Raw genomic sequence first — 12,781 nt, 5'->3', positions numbered from 1 at the left:
AGAACTGGAGGATTATTAAACTTTTTTCTGGGTTATGTTTAGGCACCAAAAACACTTGTTTAAGGTTGAGAAAAGGTCATAGTCTTGATTAAGTATTGGTCAACAGTGACTTGAAGCGCAAGGCAGGAAGTGTTTACCTTTTTAATATCTAATCGAATCCGTTGTCTCTCTCTAACCTGAGCCAAGTGCTCAAAGTGCGACAGATAGGATCCAGGATGCAAATCCAGGTCTCTTGTGCCACAGTGCTGTGCTTTCAAAGTCACCTTCCATCCACCAAGACCACCTCTCTATGATTGCTCTGGATAACCATCAGACCAGAATCACTTACATTACCATCAACATCAAACCAGAACTTTAAATGAAAAACATTTTGTGCTGTTGCACTTGAGAGTAACTGCAAAAGAAACAGTTGCTCTCAAAGGGCTTGAAGTTGAAGCACAAACAAATACTACAATACAGGAAAATAAAAAGGCCAAACTGCTGATGCTCTGTACAGAGTACAACCCTGTTCCAAAAAAGCTTGGACGCTGTGTAAACATAAATACAACAGAAGGTGGTAAAATGCTCATCCTTTTTGGCATATGCTCAATTGAAAACAATACAAAGACAATATATTTAATGTTAATAGTTCGTCAACTTCGTAGATTTTTGTAAATTTATGCTTATTCTGAATTTGATGCAGCAACACATTTCCAAAAACTCCTGTTTGGATCATTCCACAGGTAAACAGGTTGATTGGTAGCAGGTGATAGTATCATGATTGGGTATGAAAGGAGCATCCTGGAAAGGCTCAGTCGCTCACAAGCGAGGATGGAGCAAGGTTCACCACTTTGTGAACACATGATTGCATAAAGGATGTTACTACATGGGCTCAGGAACACTTTGTAAAACCGTTATCAGTAAACACACTTTGTTTGCAAATGATTATATTCTGTTTTTATTTTGTTGTTTTCCACAGCGTCCCAACTTTTTTGGAACTGGTTGTAGGTTGTAGAATGTTGTAGAATAGTAAAAAAGTAAAAAAGTATCAAGAACTATAGCTGCTTTGCACAGCACGTGCAGTCCATCTCAAAAAGGAAGCCTGTATCTTTGAAGACATCTCCCCTGCTGTGACCTCTTCTTGATTAGAGAAACAACATGTACAGTGCCGGGGCCATTCGGTAAACTGGAAAAATTGAAAATCACATCATCAGAGACATTTGACCACTTTAGCTTTTAAACTATTTCTTCACACGATACCTTTCAGAGAAGAAAAGCGCTTCCTCTTTATCCTCTGAGAACATAGAGTGCTGCATGTGTTAAACTTCTTCAACGTGAGTTCAGACACGCACGTCGTCACAGACGCATCGCTGTAAACTGAAGCCCTTTTCTGCAACCTATTCAGTTCATTTTGGCCACTGACCTCTCAAATTTGTGGAGCGTTTTCATCACGCACAAAGGAAACCTCAGCCCCATTCTGGACGTCAAAGATAACCCTAAATCTTAATGCTGTTCGGAAATGTTAAAGTTGGAGTGTGCATTCACATGAAAGAGAAAAAGATCTGAAGAATGCCATAAGCTGGGCTCTAGGGCCTGAGCAGATAGACCCTCAAGACATGCTGGGAATATTAGAGAATGATTGATACTCACAGCTGGGGAACAGAGGAGAGCAAAGGAATGTTGAGGAGTTTTTATCTTGCTCAGTTCCTTTGAAATATGGTTTACAATCCTCACTGATCCCCCACTGCACTAAGAACCTATAGATTATAACACAGGACTGCCAAATGTCTCCCCTAATTCTCATGAAAAACCACATGACACGCACATGTCTGTCTTCTCTGAACCCCAACTCAGCAGACATGCTGTGTCTTTAATATTCCTTCTCTGTATGTGTGTATCTCTCTAATTAAATCAGTATCTCAACCATGTACAGTTTTAACTTCAAAATAATGATGCTGCGGCCAGTTGGTGCCGTCTTATTGGTGACTTTCTTCAGTTAACAGCTGCTTCAGGAGGTGCATCTTTTGCTCAGGCTTGACAACGTTAACCAGCACCAAACACTGGTAACTGAGAAGGGAAAGCAGTTAGCTCAACTTAAGGCAACTCATCAATATAGACAAAGTGTTGACTGTACTACTTTAAAGCAGGTAAGGAGAGACATTAGCATTCATTTGGAGGCGTGTTTGTGTCCATCCAGCGACTTTAAGCCCAATATTGACTCTCTCCCTGGCTCTGTTTAGCTGCTTTACGAACTCCGGAGGACAGTGTCTTGCACCTTAGCTGCCAAACGTGCCACCGTGTGCTCCAGCTAGTCCCTAATGTTTGCTGCTCAGCGGCGTTTTAGAGCTTTGTCGCTGGAAGCATCTGGCTGCTGCCATTCGAAAACCACGCTGAGGGCTGATGAGCTGATGAGCTGAGAGGAAATGCGAGTCGGGTGATGAGCCTCTCTGGGTTCATCACTTCGAGTGACCCCTTTGACCTCATCGTTTGATCTGGCCATGTGGAAATGTAACAACTGCAATAATAATACTGAAGTAGAAAAATAGATCTATTTAAAAAAAAAGCTTATGATGAATCAATAACACATCCGCTCCTGATGAACATAGTAAAGCATTAATAACAGATCTGTGGCAGGCCTGGCAGGCTATTTGACTGACCTTTGTAACCTTGAGGGGATCTCCTCCGACTGAGGTACTCATTCATGATCAATAAGCAATCAGGGAACTTGTCTCTGCATGCTTTGGCCATCGAAAGTGTTTACGAAGCAAGCAATCAGTTTTGCAAATCACTGTTTTATTTGCTGTCATATAACCTTACCTTCACCCATATCAAACTATCAGGCGGCTGGCATAATATCCTTTCGCTAATGCAGTAATTGACCTTACAGCACATTATGCATTTTCATTGGGCTGAGGGAGCCTCATTGTATTCATTATTTTGCTTTAACACATGCTGAACCCATAATCCACCAGACAGAGGTGATGTTTGTAGACAGACGCAGGGTTCGGAGCGCTATAACAGCGCCGCTTTTAAAACAGGTTTTCATGAGCATATTTCCGGCATGGCAGCAGCAGAATCTCAGAGGACACAGTGCGACAAAGAGCCGTCAGGCAATCTTATAATGATGAACCCCATTGTAGATATTTTAATATTTGGCATTCACATAAGAATTCAGCAGCAGATGACATTCTGCTCTAATCTTGCTGCTGCAGTATGTATGTGTGATTCGTGGTTTGCTAAATCAAAAAGTGTCTGAGCTGAGACCAGGCTCAAAATGTCATGTTCCTGCAATGGAGACCTAATAAAGGGATTCACTGTTCATCTAGGCTTTTTCTGTAGTTTTGTGAGTACCCAGAACTTCTATTTAGTATTGTATTCCCCCTTATTCCACGTCAGTTAATGTGTTTTGAGCAAAATGAAAATAAGTGAAGCGTCCTGTGATATGGACCTTGAAGGTTAACTGTCTTTCTTTATGTTTCTATTGTGAAGACAGTAGATATTAGCATATAAATGCCATATAGCCCCTGCAGCATGGAGTAGTCTTGGATAACTAATTTCATGAATATAAGGAAACGTATTGTAATCACGGATATTACAAAATAAACTGGACCTCAAGTGTCTTTTTTAAGAATATATCTGGCTAGCATGTGGTGTCAAACAAAATACTTTTACAGCGACACAAAAGGGTGTGCAGAAGTAGTTCAATAGCAAACCAGCCAAATCATGGACCAAACCTACTTAAATATTAATTAGACAAAGCACAGACAGCTCCTTATTGAGTCTGCCGATTGATTCTTCTTTATGAGTCTAAACTCCGAGCCAGTGGAGACCAGTACTTCCTGCTTCAGACCATTTGAATAAGGACAGTACCTGGAGGCACTTTTTGGGTAAATCAGCTATGACTTGCATCATGTCAAACACATTTTATGAATTCTTTCACATTTTCAGGCTAAATTTACCAGAAAGATGCTGAATACGTAACATAATTAAACTTCCTAAATACTTGATTTTGGTTCGGTGATCTCAGTCTGTGTTCTGTGACAAAAACAGATGGAAGACTCCTTGTTTTTCAAGTTTGTGAACATCTCACTAGTTATCGTTAAGGCATCGAAATGATGTAACGTTGTTTGTAGAACATTCAGAGATGTCTTGAGGTTCTCAACTGAACTTATTCTGTTTAATGTTTTTGAGGTTGAAGTTTCCTCTCAATTTTAATGACCTAAATATTCTGTTTAATCATGTGTGTATGGCAACAGATTTATGAATCGGGTTTGCTGTGACTTCAACCTGTCTGATCCAATATCTGGGATACTCTGTGATCATGATGAACATTCTCCACTCTTCTTTACATTCAATCCAAAGAATTATTTTATTTTGACTTATAACTTGAAGAAAATGATTATGTAGCCTTAAAGAGGGTGAAATCAAGAGTGTCATCAAATTCCCAATCACAGCTGTTTCAAGCACTAGATCAAGAGACAACCCTGTCCCGCTCTTCAGAATCTGTCATTATTAAATAACGAACTGATTGATTGACTGGCGGCCTGTCAAGGCTGTACCCCGCCTCTCGGCCAACGTGTGCTGGGATTGGCTCATCCCCTCTGCGACCCTCAAGGATAGCTAATGGATGGATGGATGGATAGTTCAGATTTTTTCTATATATTTTCTCAATTGGTATGACCCCCTTCTCATTTTTTGATAACAGTTCAGTGTGACTTGCTCCATTTATCAGAAACTCTTTACCAAGCTTCAGAAACTCAATAAATTATTCTGTCAGATTGCAGCATTTGAATTGCAGCTCTTTCTTCTTTCCCCTTCAGATTTCTACCCTCACTGCCAAACATTCACCCTCTCCACTCGTTCTCCCATCCCCTCTTACTTACCCTTACATTTACTCATTTTCCTGCTTCACACAAACTCCTATTTCTCATGGTACGTAGCGGGCAATATCCAAGGGTGCTTAACATAGTTTGATAGTTTGTGTGGCCAATAGAGAGGGTAGGGGTGCTCCAAAATAGCATAAAAAAACCTTAGTAATCATAGGTAGCGGCAGTCCAGATGCCTAATGCCATTTCAAATCGAGCTGCTGTGGCAAGTTATTGGCAAACACATTACTTTAAGTTTCTTTTTCTCAATCAATTCACTGGAAAGCTAAAAACCAATCTGGAGCACGGCAGCTCCCACGAGGCCTGATTGATGAGTCTGAGTGGGAATGTGCATATCCAAGCAAGGTTTGGTTTATGTGTCCTCAAATTCCATTGGGTGGAAAATGTGGATTGAGTGAGGCCGTCATGGATTTGGCATCACTAACTTTGGGGCAGATTGCGGAGAGTGGATTGATGCTCAGTGGAGGGGATGTGACAGTTCATCTGAAGGAAGAATGGGAGTGAGAGGGGAAAACAAACAGGCAGATCTATATAGAGATTGACAGCGCCATGAGGCTGACAACAGGAGCAGGAGTACACGGGAAAGTAGAAATGGAAAATAGAGTCACCCAGACAGAGTAATTGGAAACTGGCACAGTTGCTAAATTAGTAATTAATTTCACTAATAAACATTTCCTGATGTACTCAATAGCTGTCAGCTGAAACAGATATTTCGTGCTGCGCTGGAACCTCCGCCTGTTCTCCATCATGCTCCACCATGTTGCAGTGGCGCTGCTTGTGTCAGTCCTTTCCAATCAAACTGCTCCTAATGAGGTCAAAGCTCAGTCACAGTGCTTTATTTGTGGACGAGGCCAGAAAAGGCAGATGAAGGCGTTCATAAGAAAGAGCACAGGAATAAAATCACAGTCATTCAGAAAATCAATCCTGCAATTAAACCTTCAAGGGTGTAAACATTCAAGGGTTTTTTTTTATTGCTTCTGTTTCCTATTTGCCAGAGCTCTGAAGGCCTGTATGTAGATAACCGTTAAAAGTATCTATGGTGAGAGTCAAGCTGCAAACTTGTTACTTCACAAAACATTATGGTGGAACAGGCTTGAATCAGCTGGAACAGCAGTAATGAAAAGCACAGGTTTGTAGGAATTGTTTACTGAGTATATATGTGCAGTATATCTCTTCTCTTGGCTGTGAGCCATGTTTGTGTTGGAACCTCACTGCTCTAGAAACCTTGCAGACTACCTGTGTTAACTGGGACCAGCGCCTGTGTTTGTACATCAGTATCTGGCCTTACAGCTGGCCCATCTCTTAGCATTGTGCCGGCTGTGCCAGTGCTGCTGCTACAGTGCTCACTGTAGCCAGTGAAATCCTGCCAAGTATCATGGGTGGCTGGCAGACTGGCAGATGTGGGCACAGAGAAAAAGGAACATGTCTGTTAGTGCTAACTACTGTATCTATCCATGCGGTGTAGGTATAATAGAGGAGCAGAGTAAGGTTTGCTGAGCCGCTTACAGAAGACAAATGGAGCTGGACAGGAACATGATTTTATGTGCTAACAATTTTGAACCTGCAGAAAAGGGAAGAAAGGAGTTTAAGGCCCAGTGGAACTTAGACAGGAAGTTAATTGAGATGTTAAATGTTAAACTCACATTGAATTTCTCCACATCTTATTCCTGAGGTGTGGAGCCAGACACACCCATGTTTTTAGAGTTAACTTAAAGCCAAAGCATAAATTATAGAATTGTTCTTAAATATTGTACTTAAATCTTCAGACCATTTATACTCTTAGCCCTTGGATTGGTAAGTTTTCTAGATCCAAAACAAAAATAAAATCCTCCTCTGAACTCGTCTGCAGGCAAGCGTGAACAGGATGGACAGGCGGCCTGCAGAGTTAGTGCTAGCCTCACATACTCAGCACGGAGGGAAGCCTCGCTCTGCGGGTGAAGGTCTGCTGGCAGGATGGAGCTCAGGTCCTGATGGTGTTGTATACTGTACACAAGGACCTGAGAGAGGCAACTGTACTGCGTAAAGTAGTGGAAAAGAAAATCATGATTGCGCACACAACACCGGGATCAAGGCATGAGCAACAGCTCTTAGAGGATAAAGCCTATATGAAATAGATTGGTTTCCCCCTTTTTCCAGCTTTTATGCTAAGCTAAGCTAACCAGCTGTTGGCTATAGCTTCATATCAAGACATCTTTAAACCAAAATAGGTCAGCTAGAAATGACCTTGAAGGCAGACTTTGTCGTACTGGACCATCATCCTCATGTAATTAATGCTGTGTAACAGTGGCAGTTTTTTTAGGTTCAGGCACCAAAACCACTTGGTTTGGTTCAGGAAAGAGTTACTGTTACGCATTTGATGTAGCATAAGAACATTATGTAACTGCAAATGGGTCAAAACTGACTTACGGCTTCACACAGGACACGAACGCCGGCCTCCTGGGTGATCGTCCTCTTGTGTTTTTTTTGAGCCATCCATACATCCACCCCACCTTCCACCAAATGTGGACTTTCTTGCTATTTATACTACATCATCTGACTTCATCCTGTCATAATTATAATGGCCACTAGAGAATACCAACTAACAATAAATGTAAAAATAGGTCACAGTAACCTAATCTATATGCCCGTATTTTGGGCAAACACGGGATCCTTCATATGTAGTGCACAGGCATGAGAGTGGTGTCGAACTTGTCATTTACTTATTGTCTAGAAAGAAAATAAGCTTATTTCTCAAAATGTTCCTGTTTCTTTCAATGATATACCAAGGTATTTGGGGAGAAAGCATCAAGATAGTTCACCTTCGAAGTGAATTGACAGGAGAGTCCCTTTGTTGTACAAGCTGTACCAGCAGTACCAAACTCTTCAAGTACCAGTGGTGCTCACCAGTATTGTATTTCATTTTTTCAGCATTTTAAAATATCAAATGATTCCAACTGATTACCCATTTTGTTGTATTACCTGTGGTGTATAAAGGTGCTATCTTTCTTATTTTCTTTTATAGAGCAGTACATACTGTGACAATAACCTCAGCACAATAAATAATTTAAATAACTAAAAAAAAAAAGAGAAAAGACACAACTGTGGGCAGGTGAGCTGGAGGTGGAGAGAGAGGGGGAAGATGACTGCACTAATCAGTAGGCTGCCCTGAGGGATCAGTCTGCCGAGGCAAGGACTTCTGAATGAGAGAAAGCCAGAGAAAAAGAGGGCAGACTGGAGGGGGAGGAGAGGGAAAGAAGAAAGAACTAATACACTGTATTAAAAAAAGACCCAAAAAAATGTCTGGGTGAAAACATAAATAATGAAATGATAGTACGAGCGAGGGACAGGGACAGGTACAGAGACAGATAGAGAAAGATGGAGATAGAGAGACGAAGATGAAGAAGTGTGGAGGTGCAATTCATGTGTTGCATCTTAAGTGAGTAGTGAGTGCATGAGGACTGAATAATGAAACAAAGATTAGGTATTAGGTATGCCAGGTAGGTCTTTGTTGGAGAGCTCTTGGAAATATTTAAAAAGGTTAGTGTATGAATAAACATAGCTTATCAAGGTCCTTTTACGCAGGGAAAAGAAAGAGATCCTAATGAATAATAAAGAGCTGATGTGACAGGAGAAACCAGCCTTGTGCTCTGCAGCCGTCGCCCCCACCCCCGTCACCGTAACACAGTAATGGAATGTTTCCTACAGGACTTTTTACCACAAAGGACAAAGGCATAATCATTAAAATGGGGGAGCAGGGAGGAGTCAATATTGCAAAGAGCTGTTGTTATTCATTGTGCAGGCTACAGATGGACTGTATATTAGGAGCATGGTGTTCCCATTAGAGACTCCACTGACACATGTTCACACAGCCCTATTCAACTGCTCCCAAGGTCTCTGTTACAGTTCTGTCACACACATGTAGGACACTGAAACAGCGAGAGGAACAGAGATAGGGAAATAAAGGAGTCTCTGCTGACACTTGGAAGTGGTTCTTGGATAATTTTTTATGAGCCATGGTTCATATAATAAAATAGATTGTGACATGCATGTTAATTGTTCACTGTTCCACGGTACAGTAAAACAAGTCATTTCAAAGTACTCTCCTCAGCCTGGATTCGGTGGTTCAGTGCAGGTGATACATTGCTGCCTTTTAACATATTAATGACTTTGCTGCTGTCTGTGCATTAGCTCATGTGTTGTGACTCCTTTTAGTTAGTTTAAGTTTAAACTTAGTATTTCGAAGTTTGGTGGTTGAGATGGTTTTGGTGCTTTTGCTTATATTTGTGAAGCCAGGGTAATTTACATTTGTGGCATCTTCCTGTTGGCCAGGATTGCTTCTTTAGTTGCTCTGAATACTTTAAGAATCAGACTCAGAATCAGAGTACAAAAATCGTAATGGATCCAGTTAAAAGGCAGAACTGGAACTGAACCACATCAAAAATAGGCTGACAGCATGCTTAAATACAGTCAAAGTTAAATGAAAATGCAGCAGTGGTACCACTACAAAAGAGAAGAAACAGAAATTCAAAACACGTCCTGTTAGCATAGAGCATGTACTATACAATATCTCTGGTGACACTGAAATTACATCAGAACTTGCAAAATTTAATCTAACAGGGCTAAAACATGTGGCTGCAAATGCAGAAGTTACAAAAAATTGTCCGAAATAAACACAGTTTCTAATTTTAATGATAATAAGCTCCTGTGGTCTATATCGTTCTTTTCTTATTCCATCTGCATCAGCATTTTTAACCGTCAGCTACAGCAGCGTCCCTTTTTCTGTTTAAGAAAAACATGTCTGTCAGTGAGGGTAAAAATCCTCACCATGCTGTCTGTAAAGGGTGCGAACGTCAAGACCGCAAATATGTATTTAATCTTTTACTTTTCTATCTGTTATGTTTTCACCTGGTGACATTTGGATGCAGGATTGTACCTTTTGACACATTCAGAAAATGCTAAATGTACCATCAAAGCCATCCCGTTGACATTATGTGGCCTGCCTCTTGAAAGGCAGCAAAGTGCCACAGCTAAAGCCATCTGAAGCAATAGAGGATGCCACCTTTAAAGTCATCTGTCGGTTCTGTGCCGTCTATGAATCACTTGTGGCCCGGGGGGCGATCTTCCAGTATGTGTGGTTGTTTATCCATCACAACACTGAGTACCAGAGGTGCCCTTGACAATCTTCAGTGCGTGTACAGTGTTTCCTCAGCCTCTCACCTGGTTGGAGTGTTAATGTTGCTACACAGAGGGAGACTGATGACGATGTGTTGGATGAAATTGTGATGTTTAAAACGTAAAAACAATTAAATGTGAGTGGATGGATTTCATGATAGTAAGGAATGTGATAAATATGTCTTTAGAAATATGCTTCTAATGAATGAGAAAATGTTCTGCAGGCTGTAGTCCAATTTATATTGGATGACTTGCTGAGCTACAGTGTTTGGCCAATGAGTGAGCCTCCCTCCCAGTCTCTCAGTGTTGTTGTGCTCCTCTCTGCCATGAATCTCATTCCCTCCTGCACCTACTAGGATTTCATGCAAATTTTTGTTATTCCACGTCAAGAAATGTGCGTTCTCTAAGCGACTGGGTCAGGCTGGGGGAATCACATTAAGTGACTCAGATCTTCCACAGTAGCTTATATAACTCTCACTGCCACCGTTTATCAATTTGCAACGCTCCAAATTTTATTAGAGCCAGATTTTTTTTTCAGACTTTGTCACTGCGTGTTCTCACTTTTCAGAAGTCACTCCACTTTTTGCATATATGAGTATTTAACTATTAGGTAACAAATAATCAGGCCAGCTGCATTGAGAGACAGCAGATTCAAGCACATTCATGTGCAGTAAAGTTTAAGTGTTTTCTGTCAGGAAGCTCCACTTGAGCATCCTTCCATGTGGGACAGTCAAGCTGTTGACTGATCAACACATATTAGCCGCGTTCCCTTTTCTACCTGGCTGCTAAACGGGTTGCACTTCAACCTCTGCTCCATAGAAGCAACTGCAAAAAAAAAAAAAAAAAAAAAAAAAATGTTGGCTGTGCCAAAAATCGGCGCAGATGCAGCAACAACTCGCCTGCCAGAGAATTCTCCTCATGCAAAATTGGCTGATTGTACTGTAGGCCGAATATAAATGTCATTTTATACTATAAATGGTTTATTTGCTACATGTGTTTTTAACATTTTCCTAAAAAAGCACATGAACATGCCTAAGGTGATTCTCAACCTGGAGAAAATATCATTAAGATGAGCTCTTTGAGTAAAAAGATAGGTTTGGATTTTTTCAAGTCTATGTTAACACAATACTCAAGTGCCATATGCATATTGAGACAGTTGTGAGTAGCTGTAATCATCTTGTCTTGATAGACGAATCTGGCATCTGATTTACATGTTGCAGTCTCAAGTGCCGCTGCCAGTAAAAGCAGAGACACTTGGGTTAATCATGGTCAGCACTTAAACTATCCAACAGATGAAGGTAATCTGTGTAAATGTGTGTGTTAAGATAAGCTGGTGACCGTGCTGTGTGAGATAGCTACCGAAACCCAGCAGGAATTATTTGTTGAACGCTTCATGATTCCTTGGCTTGTAATTAAAGGCACAGTCCAGAAATGACGTCTGCCGTCTTTTAAAAGTAGCATAAATTTCATTTTGTTAGAAGGTAAAATAAAGAACGTCTTTTACAATCAAAGCTGTAACCTTTTACTGGAATTTGATGACTATATTTTTAACAAATAACTGGTTCTTCATATCTGTGGGACAGATTTCTTAGCAAAAGCACTTATAAAGTGAAAACCTTTACATTTAGTAAAGTGCTGTACATTGGTTTCCATCACAGTTATAGCCTAACCTAGATTTATTTATACTGCCTGTGAAGGGATCGTCAATTGTGTGGACAAAAGCCACAGTCCTCGTTCTGTGCAAAATACACTCCTAAAGTTCAACCGAAGCTAATGGGAGTTCAAATCAAATCAAGTGGGTGCCTCTTTTCGGTGTGAAGTTCCCTATTTGTGTTCTGTATTGTATGTCCTTGTGTTTAGGTTAAGTCCTGGTTGCATTGCGTGGACAATCAATACGCAATAAACCTACATGCAACTAGCAGGACAAAGACACCCAGAGGTTCCAGAGGAAAGTAACTGGCTGTGTGTTTGTCAGGACACGTGCATAAAAACCAAACCAAAGACTTTTTTTTCTTTTAGAAGCAACAATGGATTCATCTTGAATAGATCAATAATATGCAGGTTTATGTATATATTGTGACCCATTGGAGCAGGCTATTAGTTCTAAGAATGGCAAAGTATGCTAAAGGTGTGTAGTCTCACCACGCAATTGAACCTTACAATGCATGCATGAACCTTCTGAGGCCTAAGTCAGTTATTAGTGCAAAACAAAGTCACAAAAACAGCAACATTGTGACAGTTGCATCAACACCATAGAGAGCGCAACACATCGAACAAGAAGACAACAGCATGTAGCTCAGGGAGCATTTTATTCTCTCACGTATCTATTACTCCATATTGGCCAACATACACAGAAAAAAGCCCACTATTTTTAACCACCTAAATGCCGGAAAACAACTTACACAAAACTCATATGATTGTGGCCTACTTACTACACTTTGGTGGCTCAGGCTGTGCCTAATAAAGCTGCAGCCAGCGTTTCCCAGATGAATGGAATCATTTCTTGGTCAGGTCCTTCTCAAAAACAAGTTGAATTAAATATGCTTTCTGGGGATGTGACATGCTTCTTCAGAGCTCAGTGAACACATTTTCTCTCAGCCTTTTACTGTAAACATTAAATCTGGTGGTGCATGAGCACTAAAAAGCTTACAAGGGAAGCAGTACACAGCATCGCCTTTCACAGAGTACTCAAGCTCTGCTTTGGTGCCATGAATTGGCAAAAGTGTGTTTCTTCCCTGAGAAGAGCCAAAATGGAAAACTATCCA

The sequence above is a fragment of the Chelmon rostratus genome, chromosome 1 (genome assembly GCF_017976325.1).
Source record: "Chelmon rostratus isolate fCheRos1 chromosome 1, fCheRos1.pri, whole genome shotgun sequence".
NCBI classification, from domain to species: Eukaryota; Metazoa; Chordata; class Actinopteri; order Chaetodontiformes; family Chaetodontidae; genus Chelmon; species Chelmon rostratus.
The sequence above is the reverse complement of the archived record's forward strand: the minus strand, read 5'-3'. Positions refer to the sequence as shown.